A 25,721-nucleotide genomic window follows, 5' to 3' on the forward strand; every position below is an offset into this window, starting at 1 on the left:
GCTGGCAGTGGCGGGCTGCACAGGCTCCCGGGAGGGGCGGTGTGGAGAGTGACCTGTGCTCGCACACAGGCTTCTTGGTGGCGGCAGCAGCAGCCTTAGCGTCCCATGCCCATCTCTGGGCCGCGGCTCACGCCCGTCTCTGGAGCTCGTTTAGGCGGCGCTCTGAAACCCCTCTCCTCCTGCACCCGAAATCAATGGTCTCTTGCCTCTTAGGCAGTTCCAGACTTTTTCCTGGACTCCCTACCGGCTAGCTGTGGCGCACTAGCCCCTTCAGGCTGTGTTCACACTGCCAGCCCCAGTCCTCTCCCTGCGATCCGACCGAAGCCCGAGCCTCAGCTCCCAGCCCCGCCCGCCCCGGCGGGTGAGCAGACAAGCCTCTCGGGCTGGTGAGCGCTGCTCGGCGCCGAGCCTCTGTGCGGGAATCTCTCCGCTTTGCCCTCCGCACCCCTGTGGCTGCGCTCTCCTCCGTGGCTCCGAAGCTTCCCTCCTTCCCACCCCCCATCTCCGCTCGCGAAGGGGCTTCCTAGTGTGTGGAAACCTTTCCTCCTTCACGGCTCCCTCCCACTGGTGCAGGTCCCGTCCCTATTCTTTTGTCTCTGTTTTTTTTTTTTTTTTTCTTTTGCCCTACCCAGGTACGTGGGGAGGTTCTTGCCTTTTGGGAGGTCTGAGGTCTTCTGCCAGCGTTCAGTGGGTGTTCTGTAGGAGCTGTTCCATATGTAGATGTATTTCTAATGTATTTGTTGAGAGGAAGGTGAAGTCCATGTCTTAGTCCTCTGCCATCTTGAAGGTCTCCTCAAAATGGCAGAATTTGAAGTTAGATTATCTAGGCTGAAGAACAGAAAGAAAACTAATGAAAAAAAATGGACAGAGCCTCAGAGACCTATGGGATACCATCAACTATACCAATATACAATTGGAGTTCCAGAAGAAGAGGAGAGAATGAAAGGGCAGAAAGACTGCTTTAAAAAGTAATGACTAGGGACTTCCCAGGTGGTCCAGCAGTTAAGACTCCGCCTCCCAATACAGGGGGCCCGGGTTCAATCCCTGGTCAGGGAAGTAGAACCCCCATGCCACAACTAAGAATCTGCATGCTGCAACTCAAGATCCCTCATGCCACAATGAAGATCCCACACACCACAACAAAAGACCCAGTGTGGCCAAATAAATAAATAAATATTTAAAAAAATAAATAGAAATAAAAAATAATGACCAGAAACTTCCCAAAGCTGATTCAAAAAATTAAAATGCATACCCAAGATGCTCAATCATCTCCAAGTAGGATAAACTCAGAGATCCACACCTAGGCAACTTACAGTAAAACTGTCAAAAGCCAAGGACAAAGAGATCATCTTGAAGGCAGTAAAAGAAAATTATCTCATCACATACAAAGGTTTCTCAAAGATTAACAGGTGATTTCTCATAAGAAATCATGGATTCCAGAAGGCAGTTGTATGACAAGTTCAAAGTGTTCAAAGAAAAATACTATCAGCCAATACTGTTAAGAATTTTAGATTCAGAAAAACTATCCTGCAAAAATGAAGGGGAAATTAAGACATTCTCAGGAAACATAAACTAAAGAATATAACCCTACCATACCTTCTTTATAAGAAATATTAATGGAAGTTTTTCAGGCTAAAATGAGAGACAGTAGACAGTAGCTCAAATGCACAAGAAGAAATAAAGAGCATTGGTAAAGATAACTGCAGAGGTTAATATAAAAAACAGTATAAATGTATTTTTGTTTGTAATTCCTTTTTTCTACTATTTGATTAAAAAGACAATTACATAACCAATAATTTTACAAAACTGTGCATTGGCTTATAATATGTAAATATATAATTTGTATGCAATAATAACACAAAAGAAGGAGAAGAGAACAGAGCTATATTACAATAAGTTTTGTATACTATTTAACATTAGGTTTCTTTTAATAAGAACTAGGGACTTCCCTGGTGGCACAGTGGTTAAGAATCCATCTGCAAATGCAGGGGACATGGGTTCGAGCCCTTGTCCGGGAAGATCCCACATGTCGTGGAGAAACTAAGCCCGAGTGCCACAACTACTGAGCCTGTACCCTAGAGCCCGTGAGCCACAACTACTGAGCCTGCATGCCACAACTACCGAAGCCCACACGCCTAGAGCCCATGCTCCACAACAAGAGAAGACACTGCAATGAGAAGCCCATGAACCGCAATGATGAGTAGCCCCTGCTCGCCGCTACTAGAGAAAGCCCACGCACAGCAACGAAGATCTGACACGGCCAAAAAGGAATCAATATATAAATTTATAAAAAAAAATAAGAACTAGATTTTTTAAAACTTCAGACATTAATTATAATCCTCAGAGCAATCATGAAGGAAAATTTTAAAACGGTAAAAGAAATAAAAGAATTATAATGGTATAATTTCAAATATCTATATAACACAAAATAAGGAAGAAATGGAAAAGTAAAGGAACACAAAGATAATAACATATAGAAATCCTACCCTACCAGTAAGTAAATTAATGTAAGTCATTAAAATACTACAATTAAAAGATAGAATTTGGCAGAATCAGTTAAAAAGAAAAAAAAACATGATTCAACAATATGCTGTCTATGAGAGACGCACTTCCAGTTCAAAGACACAAATAGGTTGAAAGTAAAAGGACAGGAAAAGATATCATGCAAATAGTTAACCAAAGAGAACTGGACTGGCTTTCAAAATCTGAGACCAAATATGTTTTCATTCCACACAAAACAGCAGAATACACATGCTTCTCAAGTGTAGATGGAACATTCTCCAGTATACAGTTAGGTGATAAAACAAATCCGATTAAATTTAAAATTTAAGGGAATATAAATTATGCTCTCTGACCATAATGAAAAAATTCCTAGAAACAAACTATTAAAAATGACTCAAGAAGAAATAGAAAATCTGAATACACTTATAAGTTAACATATTGAATTAATATCCAAAAATTTCCTGCAAAGAAAAGCCTACAACAGGATAGCTTCACCAGTGCATTTCATCAAACATTTGAAGAATAATTAGCACCAATATTTCCAAAGTCTCCCCCAAAATAGCAGAATGGAATACTTCCCAACACATTCTATAAAGCCAGTATTATTCTGACACCAAAAGCTGAAAAGGTATCACAAGGGAAGGAAGTCTACAGGGCAATATTTTTACGACTATAGAGACAATAATCCTCAACCAAAATACTCAATAATCTCAACAAATGCAGGAAAAGCATTTGCGAAAACCCAACACTCTTTCATTATTAAAAATACTCATTAAACTAGAAATAGAAGGGAACTTCCTCAATATGATAAAGAGTATTTATAAAAATCCCACAGCTAACATTATACTTACTGGTAAAAGACTGAATGCTTCCCCCCTAAGATCAGAAACAAGACAAGGATATTCACTCTTGCTATTTCTATTCAACACTGTACTAGAAGTTTGAACCAGGGTAATGGTAAGGAAAAGATGTTAGAGGCATCCAGATTGGAAAGGAAGAAGTAAAATTATATTTATTTGCATACGACCTGGTCTTGTATATAGAAAATCCTAAGAAATCTATCAAAAAAAATTTGGAATGAATACATGAGTTCAGCAAGGTGGAAGGATACAAAATCAATATTAAAAAATCAGCTGTATTCCTATACACTAACAATAAACAATCCAAAAATAAAATTAAGAAAACTACTACATTTGTAATACCATGAAGAATACTTAGGAATTAATTTTTTTTAAGTGCAAGACAGGTACACTGAAAACCACAAAACATAATTGAAAGAAATTGAGACCTAAATAAATGGAAAGATATGGATATTCATGGATTTGAACACTTAACATGGCTAAGATGGCAATACCTCCCCAAATGATCTATGCATCCAGTGCCATCCATATCAATATTCCTTCTACCATTGTTGGAGAAATTGACCCACTGATCCTAAAAGTCATACGAAAATGCAAGTCACACAGAATAGACAAAATAATCTTGAAAAAGAACAAATCTGGGCTACTCACACTTCCTGATTTCAAAATACTGGCATAAGATTATTCATAACATATCAGTGAACTAGAATAGAGAGTCCAAATATAACATTCATGGCCATTTGGTTTTCAACAAGGGTGCTAAGACAATACAGTAAGGAAGGAATACTACTTTCAACAAGTGGTGCTGTGACAACTATATATCCACATGTAAAGAATAAAATTGAACGTCTATCACACACAATGTAGAAAAATTAACTTAAAGTGAATGATACGCAAAAATGCAAGAGGTAAAACTATAACTTAGCTAAAACTAAAACTTTCCTCTAAAACTATAGCTTTTAGAGGAAAACATAGGAGTAAATCTTCCACACCTTAGATTAGACAACGGTTTCTTTGATATGATACAAAAAGCACAAGTAAAGAAAGAAAAACAGATAAATTGGATTTCATCAAAACCAAAAACTTTTGTACTGCAAAGGATACCATCAAGAAAATGTACAGACAACTCGCAGATTGGAGGAAAATATTTATAAATCACATACCTGATAATGGACTTGTATCCATAAAATACATAGAATTCTTACAACTCAACAATGTAAGAAACAACCCAATTTTAAAAACGGACAAAGGATTTGAACAGACATTTCTCCAAAGAAGGTACGCAATGACCCATAAGCACATGACAACATGTTCAATATCATTGGTCTTTCGGGAAATGCAAATCAAAACCACACTGTGATACTACTTCACACTGATTGAGATGGCTAGAATCAAAAAGATAACAAATGTTGAGAATGTAGAGAAGCTAGAACCCTCATGCATTGCAGTGGGAATGTGAAATGGTGTAGCTGTTGTGGAGAACGGTTTGATAGTTCTTCAAAAAGAGTTCCCATAGAGTTAAACGTAGACTTACTCTATGACTCAGTAATTTCACTCCTAGTTATGTATCCAACATTGAAAAAATGCCTCCACTCTAAATTTTCAGCCCAGCCTTTCTATCCAATGACTTATTTTAAGTGTCTCACATGAATCTCCAACTCAGCCTGTTCAAAACTAAATTCATCATTTTCATTCCAAAACCTTATCCTCTACCAGTGCTCCATCATCCATTTAGAAATCCAAAAATGACACTTAACTCTTCCCTCTCCCTCGTATTTCACATGCAATCAATCACTCAGTCCCAACAATATTAGTACCAAAACATAACTCTCCAAGTTTATTCCTTCCCCTTCATCTCCACTTCCTCTGCCTCAGGACTTGGAATCATCTCCTTTCACAGAATCATTATCATCAGGAGTCTTACTAATCTCCTAACTCCATACTCGATCTCCTCCAATCCATTCCCCAGACTGCACTGTAAAATGCAAATCTGATTACACCACACCCCAGTTGAAAATCCTTCCCTGGCTCTCGAGTACTTTCTGAACGAAATTCAAACGTTTAGACTGATTTTGTAATTATCTGTTCCTACCTAATTCTCCAGCCTTATCATTCATCACTCTACTACTCCTACCTCATTACCCAATCCTCTGATGATGGGAGACTGCTTTCAATTTTTCCAATGTGGTTTATATCATATCTTTTGAACTAATCCACATCCCCTCCCTATATCAACACCCACTCCTTTTACTGAAACTCTTACTCAGTCTTTGAGAATTAACTCTGATGTTAACCTTCTCTGAAAGGACAATCTGCATACCCTCAGTATAAATCAAATTCCCTTCTGTGAGCTCTCATATAATACTGGGCATTCTCCTATTATCGAACTATCACCCTTGCAAAATTGTCTATTTACTCTATTAATCTGATTGCTCTCTGGAGCAAAAATTGTATCCTCAGCACTGAGTAAAGATCCAACATATAGTAAATGTGTAATAACCTAAATATGCAATGGAGAAATGGTTAGCTAATTTGGGGTTTTTTTTAGATTGTATATAACACTATTGGGATGATCCACAATTTATTATTAATTTATTAAAATTATGAAACAAAATTTATAGTTGAAGGAATGCATATATATGTGTGTGTATACATGCATATTTATATATATGAAATACACACATACACATTACGTACTGTATGTATGTATACACAGAAAGAACCTATACAGAAATTGAAAAAAAAATATTAACAGTGGTTCTCTAGGAAATGGGTTACAGATATTTTTTTATTTTCTTTTTTAGACTTTTCTGTGTTTTTCTATGTGAACATGTATTTCTTTTACAATAAGAATAATTTTTCAAAGATAAACTTGTCTATTTTTTTCTCATTGATTCTATCTGCCACAGTTTATGAGCCGAACAGAGCAGAATTCACCCTCTTATCTTTTTTCTCTGTTCTCTTGTCCTGAAATAAGCACAAAACCCACTGATGGGCTGGAAACTGCCAAGGAAATCAGGATTCTGGAGCTACGGGCACTGGCAGAAGTTTTGAAGGCAGGTAAAGTTAATGGGGTTTCATCTTCTTTCCCCTCCTCCATTTTGTAGCCTTTAAAGTTGATACTAAAATAAAATTAATTTGTATGGAATCAAAATAGAAATAAATTGAGTGAGTAGTTTGAATTTCTCATGTTTTGAATCCCTATGATCACCATTTACAAATTATAATTTACCACTTTCCTGTAACTTAACAAGTGAAAGAAGAAGTTACACAGTTATTTCTTAATCTAGCACTAAATATGAGAAATTCACATTTAATCAGACTAAAACAACAATGTTAAGACCCAAATGTGTATTTGAGAATAAACATTGCACTTTGGTTTAAACATGGTTTACTCAAAAATTATAATGGTTTCTTCAGAGCAGCAAAGGTTGACTGAGAAAAATGTTCCATATGAAAGCAGTTAAAATTATGCGATAGATAACATAAGGTTCTGGTACTATTTTAAAGTAAGATGCACTCTTAGTTTGTAGACTATTTTCCTGATTATGTCATTAATCTGACTGAAGCATATGGGCATTGATGCTGAATGTTACAAACTGTATTATGTTGCCATTGAGAAGTCTTTCCTGTTTGCAAAATTTAGAAAGCTTTAGCTGTTAGTTCACTTTTCTTTTATAAAACTGTGATTCTCAAACAGTTTTTGATGAGGGATAGGACAATATAAACAAAGCAAACCATGCATCTATTTGTTTTGATCATCTTAAGCTGTTGCCTAGTTGTCTTTAGGCCCCTCTCTGGAGGTTTCCTAGGTCAGAAATACTGTTAAATTCAGATAGCTCTCAAAATGTAAAGCAAATTCAGCCACAGCAGGGACATATCATCCACATGAAGACAATGAAATAGAGGAATCTAGGAAAACCTTAAAGGGGAAAATAATACACAAAGAACACTCCGAAGTTTGAGAAAAGAGGAACTTGGAGCAGAAAGAAAAGGACAGTGGGCCTTGCCTCCTGATATTTAGATGAGTTATTGGTATGAGTATAAACTCTACTTTATTTGCATGAGTATAAATCTATTTATTTGTATAAGTATAAACCTCAGCTCTTAAATATCATATGGCCTCCCTGCCTCCTCATTTTTACCTACCCTGTGTCATCCCACCTCCTAAGCATTCCCAATCTCATCCCAAGTTAGGACATGTATTCTCCATCCTCTCCCTAGTACCACCTACTATCAGATACTTTGACTTAAATGTAAATTGGAGGATGGTGTTTTAATGTCCAACTGTACCTGGGGCAGGATGGCTAGAGTTGAGGGCCTCTGTATTTGACTTCTCTCCACTTCTCTCACCTTATACTTTGTGCTCTGGGCATGGGAGAGGCCAGGTAATTTACAGAATTCAGAGTAACAAATGCATTCATTTGTATATGATTGGTTCCCTTCAAACAGACCTGAGTCTACACATAAGCATAATCATTAGCTACTAGAATGTGAGAGTAAGGCCATGTATCTGAAGGTAACATAGTAAAAATCAAAGTATCCCCCACAACAGTGATCAAATTGCTATGGTGCTTGATCTCACCTGTGGGTGAGAAAATTTTTCTAAGAAGCTTCTTTTAAAACATAGTTATCTCATACAATCACTAAAAAAATTGCCTAGGTTAGTTTCTTAGGATAGCTATGAAACAGAAAGACTCATTAGGGAATAAAAGATAAGAAAAAAAAATCTATCCAAGGTCCCAAAATTCCAGGGTGGAGGCCGGTAAGTATAGTGAAAGATAGCAGAATAAAGAGTCATTAGCCTCTGGTTCCAGTCTCAGTTTTGTTACTTGCCACACATGGCAAGGACAATTCTCTGAGTTATTCTATTTCAAGAAGTCTAAAATTACTTGCAGGATACTTCATTATGATGTCATGAAGCCAAGTGAGATAATTTGAGAATTCTCTAAAACTTGTTGAATATCATACAAATAAAGAGTATCATTACTATTCTTATAGAAATATAATAATTTAGAGATTGGGTTGGCTCATGTATATTGGAAATAATGGGATTATTTATTTCAATCAAGGCAGCTTCTTTGTCACTTTTTATTTGAGGAATTGTACAACTCAGAAAAATGCACAAATCAATGGACAATTTGAATTATCAAAAAATGAACACACCCATGAAATCCCCACCAAGGTCAAGAAATAGAAAGTTTCCAGCACCCTAATTTTCACTTTGTATCCATTCTGATTACCCGCTCTTCTTCTTCTTCTTTCCCAAAAGTAATCACCATACTGACATCTAATGCCGTAGATTAGTTTTGCCTCCTTTTAAACTTTCTCTAAATGAAATCATACAATATGTACTCTTTTCTATTTGACTTCCTTTGTTCACTAACTTTTGTGAGGTTAATCTCTTTTATGTAACAGCAGTTTACCAATTTCATTGCTGTATAGAAGTCATATGCTGTATGTACTAATATATGAATAGTTTCAACATATTTATACATTTTTCTGATGATGGATGGACATTAGGTTGTTTCCAGTTTGGGACTACTGAAAATAATACTGATATGAACATTATCATAAATGTCTTTTGCTATACCTGTATATGCATTTCTATTGAATGTACACCTCGAAGTGAATTTTCCAGGTTATAGGTCTTGTGTGTGTTCAAATTTAGTAGATAATGCCAGTTTCACCAATGGTTTTATCAGTTTTCATTACTATCATCTGGTAAAGGAGTTCTAGTTGCCATGCTGCCTTGCCAACTCTTTATAACATCAGTCTTTTTCACTTTAACCATTTTGGTGAGTGTGCAGTGACAAATCATTAACATCTTTATTTGCATTTTCCTGAATAACATCACTTTCACCTGTCTTGCCAGGAGTAGATCTCCAGTTTTCTGGTATAACTGTTTCTTGTAATCACAAGAATCAATCCATCTCTATGGGGACAACTTGTTTTCCTCCTTGGGTGAGGGATTTGAGTAGTCAAGGATTGGGTTTATGTATATTGATTGTCATATTCAGTAGGTTTTACCTTGGAAATTTGTCTCTGCAAGTTTTTCAAAAAACATGGTTGGAGAAAAAGGGGGGTGGAAGCAGGGAACTATTTCAAGAGGTCTATATGTAATAAGAAAAAAAAGGCATAGAGGCTCTCAAGATGGCTTACCAAAGGCTCTTGAGTTTAGCCTTCCTGCTTCCTCAAATCCCTTTTCTAATGACACAAGAAATAAAATGATAAAAATAAATCCATAACAGCACTTGAAAGCTCGGTGGTATGCTACTAAAAACCAGAAAAGTGAAGAATTCCTGGAAGATATTATAAAACAAGTGGGACAAGATTGACAGTCAAACCTAACAAAGCTGAGGAACTATAAATCCCAGGCAGCCAAAGAGGAGCTCAAAATAGATGAGTTTTTAAAGCACCAAATCACATAAAAAACAAAAGGAGTAGAGTGTGAGAGATGGTGCTGGCCATGGGAGCTGTCCAGGTAATTAAATAAAGAATGCTTAAACGGCTATGTCAGGAATACTTTCCACCTCCAAATTACTGAATCTTACATTTGCTCCCAAGTACAGAGATGTAGAATGAGAATTCCATGACTGGACTGAACTTCTGGGCTGGAAAAGTTGAGCCTTGTACCTTGGAGAACAAGCTACACTCATTATAATGGGTGTATGCGGTGTATGCAATCCCCCAGTCAAATCTGGAGGAAGATTTGATCACCCTTTCACCAGCAGAAAGGGTGATCCTTCTGAGCCCATTTTTTTTAAGTAAACCCTTTGGAAGACCTGAAACTTGTAGAGGAAATAACTAAAGGACTGAAGTTCATTATGGGTGCTTCCTTTGGTGACAGGACCCGTCTCTGTGCTTAAGGTGACCATTTAATTTCTTGCCCAAACCATGACACTTCTGAGCATGAGCAGAGGCAGTGTTAATCATTTTGCTTGTATAAAAGACTTAAACCAAGGCTGTCTAAAGTGATCATGGATATGTGGTCACGCCTACCTATGCCACTCCTGTACAGAAATGGGCAGAAATAGTGCAGTCATATTTCCTCATGTTTGATGAATGGGTCGAATATGCTTACTTACTGCACAACCCGAAAATATGAAAATTCTGATCAAAACAAAACAAAAAAAGTGACAAAAACAACTTTTTTGTGATAATCAGAAAGAACTGAACATAGATATTTGGGCATTAGATTATATTAAGCAATCACTGTTAATTTCGTTGGGTTTAATAGTTGTTTTTCAATTACTTTTTTTAAGTCCTCATCTGTTACACTAACATGAGGAGCATTTATAAATGAAATTAGATGAATCCTGGATTTGTTTTAATACATTCTAGTGAGAAGTTGGAGTAGTGGGAGAAGGGAGTGCAGAATAGCTGAAATCAAATTGGCAATATATTAGTATTTGTTGCAGCTGCATGATGAATAATTGGAGGTTTATTGTACTATTATATCTACTTTGGTGCATGTTTGAAAATTCCATAATAAAATTTTTGTGTCAACATAAGAATTATTTAAGCTTAAACTCACAAGAAAAACAGTACATGGAAAAAATCATAGCCACAAAATTTAGAAATCAGAATGTGTGATAAATGTTTAGAAATCACAGGAAGATAAATCCTAATGTAGCAGTGAACAAATCTGAAAAATAATCTGCACATTATACACTTAAAAACATGTAACTTGGGGGACCATTTACATGTAGAAGTACACACAAATGTGGAGTAAGACAAGGAGGATTAACAGTCTATCTGAGAATCAATTAGACTTCAATACTTCTTCTTCCATGCTGATCAGCCAAAGATCTGTGTCATTTTCACCCCTGCGGACCACCAGAGATTTTATTGGAGTATAATGCAGAGTTTCTCAGGATTGGGAAATACCAATACCAGGCATCTGAAGCAGGTAGTCCATACTAAAAACAGAGAAACTAAGTAAAAGTTTATACATTTATTGAAATTCCCAGTCCTTTCTCCCTCTCAGCTCTGAGGATGCTGGAAGCCAAGTTTATACCATCCAGACAGTGGAAGGTTTTTGTCTAGAGAATCTCAACTAGTCACAAGAAAAAAAGATCTAAATGTATTGACTTGAGATCCCCAGTGGGCTAACCTAATAAGAGCAATTTTAAATTAAACCTACAATCAATAAGTCACAAACACACATACACAAACACATACCTATAAATAATACGCACAAACATTTCAACCAGTTTTTTAGTGCTCAATCTTTATATGTGAATATATCCCCAAAAATCACCAGACATCTGAGGACAATCTCTAACATGAAAGACAAGTCAAAACAAGCCAACATTAAAAAGCAACTTGAAGAAAACAGAATCTATGCAGGGAGAGGGAAGAAAAATAATTATTAATATTTACAGAGAAAAAAGAGGAGCTATTTCATCTATGACATAAAAAATGCCATCTCCACAAAAGGAATAATCAGAGAACAAGAAAGAGATCTTTGAAATTTAAAATATTAAAGTAAAAATTAAATAAAAATATTAAATGACAATATTTTAAAAACTAGATATAAAATAGAAAAGATAAGAAAATTATAGGACTAGAATAGGAGGTCCAATATCCTCCAAATAAGAGATACCAAACCCTAACGGAGAAAAAGAAAAATATTAAATTAAAAAAATTTTTTTCAATAGAATTTCCTGAATTGAAAGATCTAAAATTCCACTTGAAGGGACCCACTGAGTGATCAGCACAATGGATGAATACATATCACAGTGAACTTTCAGAATATTAGGGACAAAGAGAAGATTCTACAAGAGTTCCAGAAGAAAAAAAGATAACATAACTAAAATAAAAATGCTTTATCCTTCTCCAGGAAGTACTAGATATGAGAACATAAAGAACAATGCATTTAAAATTCTGTGAGGGGCTTCCCTGGTGGCGCAGTGGTTGAGAATCTGCCTGCTAATGCAGGGGACACGGGTTCGAGCCCTGGTCTGGGAAGATCCCACATGCCGCGGAGCAACTAGGCCCGTGAGCCACAACTGCTGAGCCTGCGCGTCTGGAGCCTGTGCCCCGCAATGGGAAGGGGCCGCGATAGTGAAAGGCCCGCGCACCGCGATGAAGAGCGGTCCCCGCACCGCGATGAAGAGTGGCCCCCACTTGCCGCAACTAGAGAAAGCCCTCGCACGAACTGAAGACCCAACACAGTCAAAAAATAATAATAATAATAATAAAATAAATAAATAAATAAAGTAGCTATTAAAAAAAAAAAAAAACAGTAGAGGAGGGGTGGGCTACTATCTTCAAAGTCCTCCTACACTCGTTTAAAATTCTGTGAGAAAATGATTTCCAAACTAGATTTGCTTATCTAACCAAACTATCAATAAAATAAAGATATTTTAGACATGCAAGTTATTAAACAATTTACCTCCAACGTACCATTTCTCAGGTAATCACTGGAAGATATGTTCCACTAGAAGGAGGATATAAACCAAAGAAGAAGAATATTTGGGATTAACTCAAGTGGGAAGCAAAAAGAATTCCATGAAAAAAACTATGAAACTGATATCCAGAAAATCAATACAGATTGAAGCTGGGAAAAATGCTAAAGGAGAGATATCATCAGGAAAATGAAATTGTCACATCCTATATAAACATACAAAATAACAAAACAAGCATAATGTGGACTTCAGGAAGTTTTTTTTCAAGCTTAAAAAAGGGTAATCTCATATGTAATAACACATCACCAATATCCCATTCTCTTTTCTTTCCACGTCCCATAGGTCATAAAAAGAAAACACAAAAACTGCATGTTATCACCTATATGTGGAATCGAAAAAATAAAACAAACTAGTGAATATAATAAAAAAGAAACAGACACATAGATATAGACAACAAACCAATGGTTGCCAGTAAGGAGAGGGAAGCCAGGGAGTAGGAAGATAGGGGTAGGGAATTAAGAGGTACAAACTACTATGTATAAAATAAATGAGCTACAAAGATATATTGTGCTGCACAAGCAATAAAGACAATATTTTACAACTATAAATGGAAAATAATCTTTAAAAATTGTGAGTCACTATATTGTACACCTGAAACTTATGTAACATTATAAATCAACTATACCTCAATTTAAAAAAAAAATTCCACATCCCAATATTCTTGCAGATAGACAGGCCATGAAACTTGTCTGGACCAATGAAATATAAGCAAGAGTGGCATATACATAATCACTTCTGGTCTGAAGCAATGAAAAGACCCTGGATTTTCTTTTTTTTCCCACATATTTATTGGACTATAAATGCTTTACAATGTTGTGTTAGTTTCTACTGCACAACAAAGTGAATCAGCTATATGTATACATATATCCCCATATCCCCTCCCTCTTGAGTCTCCCTCCCACCCTCCCTATCCCATCCCTCTAGGTCGTCACAAAGCACCAAGATGATCTCCCTGTGCTATGCAACTGCTTCCCACTAGCCATCCATTTTACATTTGGTAGTGTATATATGTCAGTGCTACTCTCTCACTTCATCCCAGCTTCCCCTTCCCCCCAACCATGATCTCAAGTCCATTCTCTACGTCTGCATCTTTATTCCTGCCCTGCCACTAGGTTCTTCAGTACCGCTTTTTTAAATTCCATATATATGCATTAGTATACAGTATTTGTTTTTCTCTTTCTGACTTAATTCACTCTGTATGACAGACTCTAGGTCCATCCACCTCACTAAAAATAACTTAATTTCATTCCTTTTTATGGCGGAGTAATATTCCATTGTATATATGTGCCACATCTTCTTTATCTATTCATCTGTTGATGGACATTTAGGTTATTTCCATGTCCTGGCTATTGTAAACAGTGCTGCAGTGAACATTGTGGTACATGTAGCTTTTTGAATTATGGTTTTCTCAGGGTATATGCCCAGTAGTGGGATTGCTGGGTCATATGGTAGTTCCATTTTTAGTTCTCAAAAGAACCTCCATACTGTTCTCCACAGTGGCTATATCAATTTACATTCCCACCAACAGTGCAAGAGGGTTCCCTTTTCTCCACACCCTCTCCAGCATTTATTGTTTGTAGATTTTTTGATGATGGCCATTCTGATCAGTGTGAGGTGATATCTCAGTGTGGTTTTTTTTTTTTTTTTTTTTTTTTTTTTCTCAGTGTGGTTTTGATTTGCATTTCTCTGATGATTAGTGATGTTGAGCATCTTTTCATGTATTTGTTGGCCATCTGTATGTCTTCTTTGGAGAAATATCTATTTAGGTCTTCTGCCCATTTTTGGATTGGGTTGTTTGTCTTTGTGATATTGAGGTGCATGAGCTGCTTGTATGTCTTGGAGGTTAATCCTTTGTCAGTTGCTTCATTTGCAAATATTTTCTCCCATTCTGAGGGTTGTCTTTTAGTCTTGTTTATGGTTTCCTTTGCTGTGCAAAAGCTTTTAAGTTCATTAGGTCCCATGTGTTTGTTTTTGTTTTTATTTCCATTTCTCTAGGATGTGGGTCAAAAAGGATCTTGCTGTGGTTTATGTCACAGTGTTCTGCCTATGTTTTCCTCTAAAAGTTTTATAGTGTCTGGCATTACATTTAGGTTTTTAATCCATTTTGAGTTTACTTTTGTGTATGGTGTTAGGGTGTGTTCTAATTTCATTCTTTTACATGTAGCTGTCCAGTTTTCCCAGCACCACTTATTGAAGATGCTGTCTTTTCTCCATTTTATATTCTTGCTTCCTTTGTCAAAGATAAGGTGACCATATGTGCATGGGTTTATCTCAGCTTTCTATCCTATTCCATTGATCTATATTTCTGTTTTTGTGCCAGTACCATACTGTCTTGATTACTGTAGCTTCGTAGTATAGTCTGAAGTCAGGGAGCCTGATTCCTCCAGCTCTGTTTTTCTTTCTCAAGGTTGCTTTGGCTATTCGGGGTCTTTTGTGTTTCCATACAAATTGTGAAATTTTTTGTTCTAGTTCTGTGAAAAATGCCATTGGTAATTTGATAGGGATTGCATTGAGCCTGTAGATTGCTTTGGGTAGTATAGTCATTTTCACAATATTGATTCTCCCAATCCAGGAGCATCGTGTATCTCTCCATCTGTTTATGTTAACTTTGATTTCTTTCATCAGTGTTTTATAGTTTTCTGAGGACAGGTCTTTTGCCTCCTTAGGTAGGTTTATTCCTAGGTATTTTATTCTTTTTGTTGCAATGGTAAATGGGAATGTTTCCTTAATTTCTCTTTCTGATCTTTCATTGTTAGTGTATAGGAATGCAAGAGATTTCTGTACATTAATTTTGTATCATGCAACTTTACCAAATTCATTGATTAGTTCTAGTGGTTTTCTGGTGGTATCTTTAGGATTTTCTATGTATAGTATCATGTCATCTGCAAACAGTGACAGTTTTACTTCTTCTTTTCCAATTTGTATTCCTTTTATTTCTTTTTCATCTCTGATTGCTGTGGCTAGGACTTCCAATACTATGTTGAATAATAGTGGCAAGAGTGGACATCCTTGTCATGTTCCTGATCTTAGTAGAAATTGTTTCAGTTTTTCACTGTTGAGAACAATGTTGGCTGTGGGTTTGTCATATATGGCGTTTATCATGTTGAGCTAGGTTCCCTCTATGCCTACTTTCTGGAGGGTTTTTATCCTAAATGGGTGTTGAATTTTGTCAAAAGCTTTTTCAGCATCTATTGATGATCATATGGTTTTTATCCTTCAATTTGTTAGTATGGTGGGTGTATCACATTGATTGATTTGCGCATATTGAAGAATCCTTGCATTCCTGGGATAAATCTCACTTGATCATGGTGTATGATCCTTTTAATGTGCTGTTGGATTCTGTTTGCTAGTATTTTGTTGAGGATTTTTGCATCTATGCTCATCAGTGATATTGGTCTATAATTTTCTTTTTTTGTGACATCTTTGTCTGGTTTTGGTATCAGGGAGATGGTGGCCTTGTAGAATGAGTTTGGGAGGGTTCCTCCCTCTACAATTTTTTGGAAGAGTTTGACAAGGATGGGTGTTAGCTATTCTCTATGTGTTTGATGGAATTCGCCTGTGAAGCCAACTGGTCCTGGACTTTTGTTTATTGGAAAATTTTTAATTACAGTTTCAATTTCATTATCTGTGATCAGTCTGTTTATATTTTCTAATTCTTCCTGGTTCAATCTTGGAAGGTAGTAGTTTTTCAAGAATTTGCCCATTTCTTCCAGGTTGTCCATTTTATTTGCATATAGTTGCCTGTAGGAGTCTCCTATGATCTTTTGTATTTCTGCAGTGACAGTTGTAATCTCTCCTTTTTCATTTCTAATTTTATTGATTTGAAACCTCTCCCTTTTTTTCTTGATGACTCTGGCTAAACATTTATCAATTTTGTTTATCTTCTCAAAGAACCAGCTTTTAGTTTTATTAATCTTTGCTATTGTTTTCTTTGTTTCTATTTCATTTTTTTTTTCTGATCTTTATGATTTCTTTCCTTCTACTAACTTTGGGTTTTCCTTGTTCTTCTTTTTCTACTTGCTTTAGGTGTAAGGTTAGATTGTTTGAGATTTTTCTTGTTTTTTGAGGTGAGCTTGAATTGCTATGAACCTCCCTCTTAGAACTGCTTTTGCCACGTCCCTTAGGTTTTGAATCGTCTTTTTTTCGTTGTCATTTGTTTCTAGGTATTTTTTGATTTCCTCTGTGATTTCTTCAATGATCTCTTGGTTATTTAGCAGCACAGTGTTTAGCCTCCATGTATCTGTGTTTTTTACTGTTTTTTTCCTGTAATTGATTTCTAATCTCATAGCATTGTGGTCGGAAAAGATGCTTGATACAATTTCAATTTTCTTCAATTTTCCAAGGCTTGATTTGTGACCCAAGATGTGATCTATTCTGGAGAACATTTCGTGTGCACTTGAGAAGAAAGTGAATTCTTCCGTTTTCAGGTGGAATGTCCTAAAAATATCAGTTAAGTCTATCTGGTCTATTGTGTCATTTAAAGCTTGTGTTTCCTTATTTATTTTCTGTCTGGATGATCTGTCTATTGGTGTAAGTGGGGTGTTAAAGTCCCCCACTACTATTGTGTTACTGTCAATTTCTCCTTTTATGGCTGTTAACATTTGCCTTATGTATTGAGGTGCTCCTATGTTGGGTACATAAATATTTATAATTGTTATGTTTTCTTCTTGGATTGATCCCTTGATCATTATGTAGTGTCCTTCCTTATATCTGGTAACAGACTTTATTTTAAAGTCTATTTTATCTGATATGAGTATTGCTACTCTGGCTTTCTTGTGATTTCCATTTGCATGCAATATCTTTTTCCATCCCCTCACTTTCAGTCTGTATGTGTCCCTAGGTCTGAAATGGGTTTCTTGTAGACAGCATATATACAGGTCTTGTTTTTGGATCCATTCATCCACTCTGTGTCTTTTGGTTGTAGCATTTAATCCATTTACATTCAAGGTGATTATTGATATGCATGTTCCTAATACCATTTTCATAACTGATTTGGGTTTGTTCTTGTGGGTCTTTTCCTTCTCTTGTGTTTCCCACTTAGAGAAATTCCTTTAGCATTTGCTGTAAAGCTGATTTAGTGGTGCTGAATTCTCATAGCTTTTGCTTGTCTGTTAAGCTTTTGATTTCTCCATTGAATCTGAATGAGATCCTTGCCGAATAGAGTAATCTTGGTTGTAGGTTTTTCCCTTTCATCATTTTAAATATGTCCTGCCACTCTATTATGGCTTGCAGAGTTTCTGCTGAAAGATCAGCTGTTAACCTTATGGGGATTCCCTTGTATGTTATTTGTTGCTTTTCCCTTGCTGCTTTTAATATTTTTTCTTTGTATTTAATTTTTGATAGTTTGATTAATGTGTGTCTTGGTGTGTTTCTCTTTGGGTTTATCCTGTATGGGACTCTCTGTGCTTCATTGATTTGATTGACTATTATTTCCTTTCCTATGTTAGGGAAGTTTTCGACTATAATCTCTTCAAATATTTTCTCAGACCCTTTCTTTTTCTCTTCTTCAGGGACCCCTATAATTCGAAAGTTGGTGTGTTTAATGTTGTCCCAGAAGTCTCTGAGACTGTCCTCAATTCTTTTCATTCTTTTTTCTTTATTCTGCTCTGTGGTAGCTATTTCCACTAGTTTATCTTCCAGGTCACTTATCCGTCCTTCTGCCTCAGTTATTCTGCTACTGATTCCTTCTAGAGTATTTTTAATTTCAGTTATTGTGTTGTTCATCACTGTTTGTTTGCTCTTTAGTTCTCCTCCATCCTTGTTAAATGTTTCTTGTATTTTCTTCATTCTGTTTCCGAGACTTTGGATCATCTTTACTATCATTACTCTGAATTCTTTTTCAGGTAGTTTGTCTATTTCATCTTCATTTATTTGGTATTGTAGGTTTTTACCTTGCTCCTTCATCTGTAACATATTTTTTTGTTGTTTTTTTTTTTCTTTTTTTTTTTTTTTGATGGGTGGGTCTGTATTCCTGTGTTACTGGTTGTTTGGTCTGAGGTGTCCAGTACTGGAGTTTGCAGGTAGTGGATATAGCCGGGTCCTTGTGCCAAGATGAGGGCCTCCGGGTGGCCTCGCTCCAATTAATATTCCCTGGGGTCTGAGGTTTTCTGTTAATCCAGGAGTTTCGACTCAGAACTCCCACCACAGGAACTTGGGCCTGACCTCCAGCCTGGGAACCAAGATCCTGCAAGCTGCGTGATGAGGCAAAAAAAAAAAAAAAAGAAGCAGTACAATAACAAAGAATAAAAAACAAAATAAAATTAGAAAGATAAAAAATATACTAGAAAAATAAAAATATAATTGAAACAACTGCAACAAGGTAAAACAAAACCACTACAGAAAAAAGAAAAAAAAAGGGGCAGGGGGGAACAAGCCAAAAGGAGCAGAACAATAACAAAGCATAAAGAATAAAATAAAATTAGAGAAATAAAAGATTTATTAGAAAAAATAAAACTATAAATGAATCAACAACAATGAATCAGCAACAAGGCTAAACAGAACCCCAATCTAAAAGAGGAAAAAAGAAAAAAAAAAAATCCTTGGCCACGGGGGCAGAGTTTAGGCAGAGATGGAACTTAGGCAGGGGTGGGCTTTAGGGTGGGGCAGGACCTAGTGGGGCGGCGGGGTGATGTTCGAGCGTGAGGCGGGGCCTAGGCTCAGGACCCACTCAGCCAGAACAGGACTTGGGGGCGGGGCCTAGGCAGCGACGTTCAAACTTGGGGCGGGGCCTCTGCTTAGGACTTGTCCAGAAGCGGAGAGGCAGCATTACCAAACGGGGACCTCCAGAGCCTCAAGTTCAGGAGTTTGGAGGTGAGGACCTGGGTGAGGGTGTGTGGGTGGGGTTTAGGCTTAGCACGGTTGGAGGGGGTCTCAGAGGAGCTTTCCGAGTGTAGAGGTGGGGCCCTGGGTGGGGGGTGTAGGGGCGGGGCCTAGGCTCCGTGCGGCAGGAGGGAGGCTCCGAGGGCAGAGGATTAGGCCTGGGAGCCCAACAGGCTCCCCAGTGCCTTAGTGGACAGGGTAAGCGCTGGCCACTTTCCCTTCCATTCCTCCATGTCCCCCCCCCATCTCCCACAGGGTCTCCCCCATCCCCGCTGGACCCCTAACCATGGGTGGTCCTGCTGGGTGTCCCTCCCCAAGCCGCCCGAGGGGTGCCGGTCCTGGAGGTCCAGCCTTTACTTTTGCTCCCGCTTCCCTCCCTCCCACTCCCTCAGGACCCGCGTGGCTGGAGGGGGCCTAGCTGGGCAGAGGATCAGGCCCAGGATCTCAGCAGGGAAGTGGGTAGGGAAATCTGGCCATGCTCCCTTTTGATCTTCTGCCCTCCCAATGGTCCCCCAATTTCCCCCTTCGGGCGTGGGATCCCTTCCCCTCCCCCAGCCACCCCTCAGGGGCAGCAGTCCTGTCCCACTTCCACTTCTCCCCCCTCACTCCCCCCACACCCCACGTCCTACCCAGTCACTGGGGGTTCCTCTCATCCCCTTAGGTGTCCGTGGTCCCCCACTGGTGCCTGGTAGGTACCCTAGTTCGCCCCTGGATTTTCTACTCCATTCTCTCTCCTTTGCCTTAGATTGTTAACTGAGCTGGTACAGCCACAAAATGAGAACATTGTGGACTGCTGGGCCAGTGCACAAAGGACAACTGCCCAGGAGAGTCACTTAATCCTGGAGTGGACTTTGCATGAGCAAAAGCCACTGGGATTCTGGCATTGTTCATTACTGTGATACGAACATGTGTGAATACATGTTCATAATAATAAAAACAGTCATTATCGTTCTATCCAAAAATATAACTATATGGCAGGGATAGAAAATGTGTTTTTTGAGAGCACTGTGTGGGGTGCAGGAGCTAGGTGGAGAAGTTGGGTGTCAAAGAGAACAAAAGTCTCCTTTTCCACAGTGGAAAGTCAATGAATAGTGCCTAAAATTTAAAAAAAAAAAAAAAAAAAGTAATAGAAGTATGTCTTGTCTTCAGCTTCGGACCTTACTTTCTTTTTTTGCCACAAAGGAAAAGCCCCTCTTGATAAGCACATCAATCGAGGACATACACTGAGTTTTATTTTCATTGGTTTGAGTACAAAAGTTCAGGTCCTTGACAATGGTCAAAAGTCTTTAGTCAATTATACTTGAGTGGCTTCCCTGACTCACAGTGGTGTGGAGGTGAAGAGGTAAGTAGGAGGACATTCCCAACAGCCAAATATGGGTTTCCTTATAGAACCCCCTTACCACAGGTAATTCAAGGGACAATATTCATTTGATGTGAGCTGAGACAAAAAATACTACCCTCTCCTTATTTTGGAGTTGGGACTAAAAGACCCTCAGTTTAGCATGGTCTGTTTTTTGTTGGTGGTGTTTGTTTGTTTTAAGACAGCATGATCCTAGGAGCTGTGAGGTATTTATATTCCCCACGGTGCTGACCAAATAACAAGTCTGTGTGAAACATGAGAAAAGAAAACAGATGCACAGAGATATGTCCCCAGTCTTTATAACACCCCAGTTTCTAGTCCTGTGAAACACATCTTCTTATATATGTAAACTAACTCAATTCTTTTCCATACTTGGAGCCACAGAGTTGTGACTGTTAAAACTATGCTTATCAACTAGGACCTAAAAAGGCAGCTTAATTCTCTCCTTTGCACATAAAAATACACATTCCTTAGGTAGTTAGAGGGAAGGACCTCATGCAAATACTCTCCTTTGCCTAGACACTTATCGTTTCTCTGACAGCTGTGCACATTTTATAATTGGCCTCTGGTCCTTCTTTAGAGGGTACAGAAAACTTTGTTTAGGGAGCAGTGTGGAACTAACAGAAGAATTCAAATCTTGACCTGGATGATTTCACCAGTGTCTCTTGCTTCCCTGTAGGCCACTTATTCACAACACAAAGTTTTACAGGAAACGGAAAAAAAACACCATCCCTCTCTGACATTTATATATTTTAGTAGAGGAGACTAACATTAATTATCTGTTTCCCCACCTCTAGGAACTGCTGAAATCCTTTTGCTGACAGCGTCAGCCTGGGTTTATAGCATCCCGCTCTCCTGGAAGACAGAAGGAACATCAAATGCATTATACTACCAAGGGGACATAAGCTAATAAAGAAAAATGATTAATCGATATTTGTGTGCAACACACTGAAACGAAGAGGGTCTGCATTAGCTCCAGAGTGTAAACCATTTTGTAGAAAGAGCACTTTTGAATCCACTTCGTCATTCTTGATTTAGCAAGTGTGAGCTTTTCTTCTTTCTCAGCTAACAGCCAAAATAATTAACACAGAGTTTACATGAACTGGGAAAGTGCTGTGTTGAGAAAAAAAGAGAAATTGTACAAGCCCTGTGGCCAAGCAGCTTGCTGCCAGAAATAGAACTGTGAACATCAGTCTGATGGAAACGCTGCCATGTGGAGTAAAGGTGACTGAGCCTTGGAAATCAGCTCAGCGTTTCCCGTATTCACACCCTGTGCGAGGTTCTCTGAGTAGCCCATCAGCAGAAGTAAGGCGGATAGGACCAGCTTTTCGTTAAAAATCTTAGGTGAAATAAATTAGTTATTTAAATCAACATTAAGGAGTACAGTAAAACAGAAAAAAAAATAGATTTCAAGTACTTCATTTGACACTGTCCATTCTAAATTCATAACAAAGCTAAGTATTTTAAGCTTGTTATACTTCTGCCTTTTGAACTAAAACGGACCCATAAGATCACATGGCTCCTCGTTCTTGCTTTAGATGGCAGAGGAAGAGGATGGTTGTAAAGGTTAAGTACGGGTCCAATTTAAGTAGCAGGAGAGAGTATCAACACTAGTCTTCCTGGTTCCTGATTAGCGCTCCCTCCACCAGACTGTGCTTCAAGTAAAATCTGTAAGAGTGGGCTTCCCTGGTGGCGCAGTGGTTGAGAGTCTGCCTGCCAATGCAGGGGACACGGGTTCGAGCCCTGGTCTGGGAAGATCCCACATGCCACGGAGCAACTAGGCCCGTGAGCCACAACTACTGAGCCTGCGCGTCTGGAGCCTGTGCTCCGCAGCGGGAGAGGCCGCGACGGTGGGAGGCCCGCGCACCGCGATGAAGAGTGGCCCCCGCTTGCCACAACTAGAGAAAGCCCTCGCACAGAAACGAAGACCCAACACAGCCAAAAATAAATATAAAAAAAAAAAAAGATTAAAAGCCTAAAAATGAACTAAGTTTAAAAAAAAAAAAAAAAAAATCTGTAAGAGTCCCAGCATGATAATGGGAATAATGTCACACATGAGGAGACTGGTGCTCTCTGGGGAATATCGACTTCCCACTTGTTAGAAGGCAATTTTTCTTTTCCAAAGAGGCAATGATGGCCTTCTTTTTGAAAGTAATTCACAGGTGCAAACGTGTAAACTTCGAGCAAAGCGCTAAGGCAAGTGTATTGCCTAAGCAGGAAAAAGAAAGGGCACAAGCAAAATCAGGTGATTTTATGTACACATTTTATCCTCTGGAGTGTAAATATCTTGATGACCCTTAAAAAAAAAAAATCAGTCTTCTTGTCACCACAATTGAACTGCAACTCCATTACAGAATCAATACTCCTGCTAGCAAATATCCCTTCTGAAAACAGCCTTGCTACACAAATTAAAACAGTTTGCAGAGGGAGAAGTGGTAATTCTGGGAAACTTGGGGAAAATAATGACCTCAAAATGGAATTCATTTAATAGACCGAACCGGGACTGCGTAGGTTGGGGTGTGGCTTGAACGGGGTGGGGATGGCTTACATTACGATAAAATTTTTAATAAAAGCAGGACATAAACATTTTGGTTTCAAGACAGAGGATACAATGATCAAATGGATCTTTTCTCCAAATAAATACCGTTATGCTACATTTTCGTGGTCAATAGGGCTCCATTTGTAGGTGCCCCTCGTCTCAAAAACCAATTTTGCTTATCTGTTTTCTCCTCCTTACACATATCTCAAAAGCTGTAACAGATTCGGGGAAATAGATGACCCAGTCACAAATGCTCACTTCTCCAGGGACTTGCCTTTAAATTGACCTTGAGCTTCCAAAACCAAAAAGAGCATTTATGTACCTCAGGAAAGTATTAAATCTGGAAAAAAATAAATAAAAAGGAAGGCAGGATAGGCAGAGTTGGACAAAGCAAAAAGACTCAAGTTAGACAGCCAAACCAGTAGATAAGAATGCACAACCCCCATCGAGCTGCTGATTCGTTATGGGGCGTTAAGTGATTACAGGAAATGTCTGTTTAGATTAATGCCACACAATCATCAGTCTTTTAAAAGAAATTTTAAAATGTGGACTTGGCCAACTTTTTATGTGTCTTTTTATTTCTGCTCTTTTCATATGGAAGATTTTGTTGGTGTTGCGGTGGGAGAGAAAGAAGGTCCTGAGGTTCAGCCCAGTAGTGGATGCATCAAGGAAAATCTGATTGTTTACTAATGAATTTTAATGTACTGAGATAGCACCTTTTTTCTAAGTCCTTGGCCTCTCGAGAGGAAACACACAACTGTGTGGTGATATTAGTGGGATTATTGGCTACGGTGAACAAACTGAAACTGAGCCTCTGTGTGACTTGTGGCATAAATAAAAACCAGTGCTGTCACGGGAGGGAAATTCCAACAGTTAATGTTCAGTGGCCTGTGTAGGGTGCACCAGTTTTTAAAACTCCAACTGCCACCTACTGATGAGGACTATTTTAAGAGTATGAAAAGGTAAAGAAAAAGCAAGGCTAAAGTTTGATTTTGCTTCGACCATCTGAAATGAACATATAACCACACTTTTTGAAAGGTAGAACGGGATATAATAATTATAGCTTAGACTTATCTAGTACTTTCCAGGTGCTATGGATGGTGTGGCAGGTTAAAGATGGCTACAAATTCTTTGACATATCTGGAAAGGTGGGCTCTATAACTCCTTCCTGAATCTGAGCTGGTTCTTTGATAACTCTGACTACTTGAATATGGCAAAAGCATCTCTGTGTTAGTTTCTGGACCCAGACTCTAAGGAGCCATCAGGTGCTATTTCCTCTTTCTTAGAACACTCTGTCTGGGAGCCCTGAGCCTCCACATAAGAAATCTAATTATCCTGCAAGACTAAATCTAAAGACATAACATAGGAGCTCTGTTCTATGGGTCCAGACTTCCACTGATCCCACCACATGACAGACATGTGAGTGAAGCCACTTGGAACCCTCACTGCCCACTCCTGCACTTTTCCTGCCTAGCTCATCCACCAGCTAGAAACCACCAAGTGACTTCAGCTGATGAGTCAGCAGAATAAAGTAGAAGAATTACCTCACTGAGATCTGCCCATGTTCCTGACCCACAAAATTGTGAGATATCACAAAATGGTTGTTTTTCAAAAGCACCAAGTACTGAGGTGAACATCAGAAAACATAATATACAAGCTCTTTACATTTGTTAACCTATTTAATCCTCATAACAGGCTAATCCTGTAGGGAATACTGTTTGCCCAATTTTAGAGATAAGCCTGAAGAAACTAAAGTTTATGAGAGTAAGTAACTTGCCCATAACCACATTGCTAGTAAAGGGCAGAGCAAGGATTCAAGTTCAAGCAGTCTGATGCCAGAATCTATACTCTTAGACATGATATTTTCCCCATCTATCCTTAAAAAATTAAATAAAATTACCAATCAATAAATATTCATGAAGTGCTTTGAAATATTGTAAAGCACTCTGTTAGGTGTAATATAACAGGGGAGGCATGACCACAAACATTTGTATAGCAATCCAAGTTAATAAAAGAGACACAGTCTCTGATCCCCAGCTCAAAATAAACGGCCTTCCTTAATCTATCCCCCTCCTTTCCAGTTGTTTCTATCGTATCCTTTATAGCTTAAACCTATCTAAAATCATCTTATTCAGTTGCTTATTGCCTCTCTCCCCTTTTGGAACTTA

At 38.2% G+C, this 25,721-nt stretch overlaps 1 long non-coding RNA gene across 1 annotated transcript in view; it reads right to left on the reverse strand.

The window, feature by feature from the left end:
- Positions 1-575: 575 nt before the first annotated feature.
- The window catches only part of LOC309628732, a 74,491-nt gene continuing 49,345 nt past the window's right edge, over positions 576-25,721 (reverse strand). The window contains exon 2 of the long non-coding RNA XR_014244679.1: positions 576-828. This is a non-coding gene — a long non-coding RNA (uncharacterized lncRNA). The remainder of the gene's footprint in view (positions 829-25,721) is intronic.

This window comes from Balaenoptera borealis (assembly GCF_965194805.1).
Source record: "Balaenoptera borealis genome assembly, chromosome: 5".
NCBI lineage: Eukaryota > Metazoa > Chordata > Mammalia > Artiodactyla > Balaenopteridae > Balaenoptera > Balaenoptera borealis.